The sequence below is a fragment of the Cebus imitator genome, unplaced genomic scaffold, assembly GCF_001604975.1.
Source record: "Cebus imitator isolate Cc_AM_T3 unplaced genomic scaffold, Cebus_imitator-1.0 Scaffold540, whole genome shotgun sequence".
Lineage (NCBI taxonomy): Eukaryota > Metazoa > Chordata > Mammalia > Primates > Cebidae > Cebus > Cebus imitator.
Window position 1 is genome coordinate 905539 of NW_016107855.1, and position 4787 is coordinate 910325.

Below are 4787 nucleotides of genomic sequence, written 5' to 3' on the forward strand. Positions count from 1 at the left end.
ATCCCTCCTGACCAAAGATCACAAGATAAAGAACCTGGAAGAGCCTCAAGAGAGTCTGCATTACCCGGAAGGACTCTGGGGCCTAGAGAGAAATAACTTGCAAACTCCCCTCCAGGGCTCAGCCCGCTGTAGTGAGCTTTCTCTTGCGGCTTTTGTATCTCCAATGCCAAGTGGCCCAGGGAAAACAGGCACCTGCTCTGTGGATGAGAGGTGTGCCCTGGTGACGTTGCCAGAGAGGGCCATGTCTGTTTCCTGGGGGTGGAATAAAATGAATTCTCCCAGGTCTTACACCTGCTATAAGATGCTTCTGGTCAACGGGTCTTTGGAATACTGCCATGTTAGTTAGGTGGGAGGCATCTGGGATCTTTGATTCTGTGCCACAAAGCATTTCCCTTGACTATGTCAGAACCTTCCTTACCCTCTGAGCTCACCTGGCCCTGCCACCTGCTATTCCATGACCTTCTCTCAAAGGCAACAGAAAGATCACAAGATACCGCAGGCAATCCATTGGTATGATCAGTTATTTTGGAGATCTCTTGGCATTTGCTTCCTGGTAACTGTGGGGTAACATTCTCTACACCAAACATCTCAAACTCAACTGTCTACAAGAGCCACGTAAGTGCCCTAATGAGTAAAGTCGGCCAGGCAGGAACTGAGAATTACAGAAAAGAGGCGTCCGCCATCACTCTTGCTTCAAATGCAGCCCTCCAAGACCTGGTCTTATATCTCACCCTGTTACCTATGCTAGAGTGCAGTGGCATGATCTCGACTCATTGCAACCTCTGCCTCCCAGGTTCAAGCAATTTTCCTGCCTCAGCCTCCCGAGTAGCTGGGATTACAGGTATGCTCCACCACACCCAGCTAATTTTTTGTATCTTTAGTAGAGACGTGGTTTCACTATGTTGGCCAGGCTGATCTCAAACTCCTGACCTGGTGATCTGCACATCGCACCTTCTCAAAGTACTGGGATTACAGGCATAAGCCACCGCACCTGGCCTAGTCTTACTATTTTTAAGAGAGCTGGTGATCCAACTTTCTTTTCTTTTTTTTTTTTTTTAAAGATGGGGTTTCACCATGATGGCCAAGTTGGTCTTGAACTCCTGACCTCAGGTGATCCACCCCCCTGGCTTCCCAAAGTGCTAGGATTACAGGCTTGGATTACAGGCATGAGCCACCACACCTGGCCTTCCTTATCTTTAAAGCAAGAAGCCTCGCCAGCCCAGCACTAGCACCCAGCTCTTACATGCCTGTTCAGTGCCAGGCTCTGCTCTAAGCACTTGACATGCACTGAGTCGCTCAATTCTCACAACAGTCTGAGATGGGGACCCACAAGAGAGGCTCAGGGTGGTTAAATAACATGTCGTAGTCTTACAACTTCACACCCACTCTTAGCAGTACCTAGCCAGTGACACTCAATAAATGTTAGCTATTGTATTTCTTTATACTTACTATTCTTACTATTACCGACCAGTGGAAACTTCCCAAAAGTTTTGTCCTAACCAAGATTGAGAAAAATGGCCCCAATGAAGGGTGAGAGGGCTGAAGTCTGACTTATTCCTCTCGCCTCTCCATGGATCTGAGAATCTGAGGCAGAACTGCCATTGCCAAACTCAAAAGGCCTTGCCAAGGGGAAGCAGGTCTCTCCAGCAGGAAAGGTCAGATCTGGGAACCTCACGAACAGACTTCAAAAGGGACCTTGGAGCTGGGCATGGTGGCTTGTGCCTGTAATACCAGCACTTTGGGAGGCCAGGTGGGCGGATCATTTGAGCTCAGTTTGAGACCAGCTGGCCAACATGGTGTAACCCGCTCGCTACCAAACAATACAAAAATTAGCCAAGTGTGGAGGTGTGCACCTGTAGTCCCAGCTACTTGGGAAGCTGAGGTGGGGGAATCTCAGCTGTGATTTTTTCCACATTATAGCATTTGGATAAGAAAGGAATGCGGATTTATCCTTTAAGGGGATAATAACTTGTCAGAGCCCTCAGGAACAGAAGGCAGGAGCCTTGATAGAGCCACATCACGGATGTGGCTGTCCCCAGCATCCCAGGAAAGCTCACCTAGCAGTCCCCTCAATCTGCAAGATGAGTCCCTCAATCCCGTGCATCTTGGCCAAGGGGCTGCTTTATCTGTGTTACTGTTCACGGTGGCACCCGAGAGCTCAGAGTCAGAGCTGATGGGAGCTAACTCCTCCCTCTGTTGCCAGGTGCCAGTCTAGTTCTGTCCTGGGGGAAAGTATGAATCACAAGATGGCAGAAAAACCAAATAAAACGGGGGGAGGGCATCAAAGGGCTGGCAGATCTGGACCCACAAGGTGGGGAGTCAGAGGCCACGTAACAAACCCTGGCCGCACTGCTTGTGTGTTGTGGGAAAGGCAGAGAGGGTCCCACACATGAACCTCCTGTTCCAGGCCTGGAGGGAGAAAGTCGCAGAGTCCGCTCGTCAGCAGCACTCCTCCATGGCCGCCAATGCTCTTCTTCCCAAGCTACTCCAAGTACAGAGGTGCTCCCCCCACAGGCAGAAGGATGCTCAGGGGTCAGAGGGCAGGGGCTGAGCCTCTAGCTGTGCAGCCTGGGGAAGGGCACGTCCCTCCCCTCCTCAAGCCTGCTTTCTCACCTGTGGAGTGAGGGTAAAGAAACGTCCTTCCTATAGTTGCCATGAGCACACAGCCAGGGCAGCCATCCATTACCTCCTGCAGTGACTGGAGTTGACCACACTGCACAAGTGTCAGCAAATAGAACCTTCTTCCTCACAGGAGGCTAATGCTCTCTGGCCTCAGCATAGGCCTCTTGGGCCTTCTCTGGCTTTCCACCGGCATGATTCTGATCATCACCTCCACCACAACCACTGGGACCCTTATCATATTCCAGGTGTGCAATGAGCAAATGACAGACCTGATCTCCTAAACACATAATCTCCATGTCCTTAGGAGGCAGAGGCCATCATCGCCATTTTACACATGAAGGAAGGAAGTCAAGAGGCAAAATAACTGAACTGAGTCTATATAACCAGCAAGTCTCAACAGCCCCAGGCCCCCCCTGTGGCTCCAGGACACAGGCTCCTGAGCTCTCTGCCTCCATCAGGAAGGGGAGTGGCCCGACAACACAGCTGGACAGACATCCTTCCCCAGGGTGACAGGGAGTGAGGCTGTGGGCAGCTATCCTGTGGTCCGAGATGCAATCTGAGGGGGCCAGAGGCAGGGAAGCACCCGCAGGCTCAGCATCGCCGACCCAGACTTGCCCCCAGCTCCAGGAGAAGAGGACAATTCTGATATCCTGGCTGGCAGGCCTCAAGTTTTCAACCACATGCCATCTCCTGAGAGCCACCTGGGTCAGGCAGCGAGAGCCTGTCCAGGGCTGGAATCAGGGCCTTTCCATCCTGCCGGCCGCTGACACAGCACACCACTGTCAGCTTCACGGAGCTCTCCAAGCCGAAGGGCCTGGCACCGGCACCCCCACCCGGCAAACAAGGGCAGGCACGGAGGCTGTGGGGACAAGGGCCCCTCCAACAGGCAGCAGTAAGGCCTGCCTAGCACCTCCCATGTTGCTGCCTTTCTACTTTAGTTGTAGTGGTTTTGCCAGGCAGAAAATCTTGACTTTTCTGTAATTCAAATGTATAAATATTTTAATCTTTTGATTCTTTGCTCCCCAGAATTTTTTAAATCAGCCCACGGTTTTCTCAAGTATTTTTACATTTTCAATTTTTATCATTAATTCTTGGATCCAGTGGGAGTTGTTTCCGTGGAAGACTGAGGTGTACATCTGTGTGCGTTTTCTTCCAGATGGGCACTCAATTGTCTCAGCAACAACTACTTACCCATCTTTTCCCCACTGTTTTCAAATACCAATATTTCCTAATTCCCACATATTTTGGGGACTCTCCATTAATCTGTCTTACACCAATACCACATTGATTTGGTTTGGTTTTCTTTTTTCCATGTGGTTTTAATTACAATAGCTTCATGATATAGCTTAATACCAATAAGAGCTAGGTCCTACCTTCCTTTTTCACAATTTTCCTGAACAGTCATCCTCACTTTTTTTTTCCTACACACCCTTAAAAGAACAGGACTTAGAGCTGGGTATGATGGCTCATGCCTGTAATTCCAGCACTTTGGGAGGCTGAGGCAGGTGGATCACCTGAGTCCAGGAGTTTGAGACCAGCCTGGGTATCAGAGTGAAATACCATCTCTACAAAAAATACAAAAATGAGCAGGCTGGTGGTACACACCACACCTGTGGCCCCAGCTGCTCAGGAGGCTGAGGCAGGAGGGTGGTTTGAGCCAGTCTGCACCACTACACTGCAGCCGGGGTGACAAAGCTAGATCCTGTCTAAAAAAAAAGATCAGAATTTTTACCTTAGACACCTTAGAAGAAAAAAATAAATAAATAAACAAAAAATAGGACATGGACTCAGAATTAGTTATATTTATGAAGCCCATGGTTTGATCATGAATCCCCTTAACCAGGAGCACCATATATTATGCTTACAGCTCATATCAAAAATGACTAATCTCTCTCAAATATAATAAGATCCTACAAACTGATTTTTTAAAAAAAGGCAACCTAGGCCGGGCGCGGTGGCTCACGCCTGTAATCCCAGCACTTTGGGAGGCCGAGGCGGGTGGATCATGAGGTCAAGAGATCGAGACCATCCTGGTCAACATGGTAAAACCCCGTCTCTACTAAAAATACAAAAAATTAGCTGGGCATGGTGGCACGTGCCTGTAATCCCAGCTACTCAGGAGGCTGAGGCAGGAGAATTGCCTGAACCCAGGAGGCGGAGGCTGC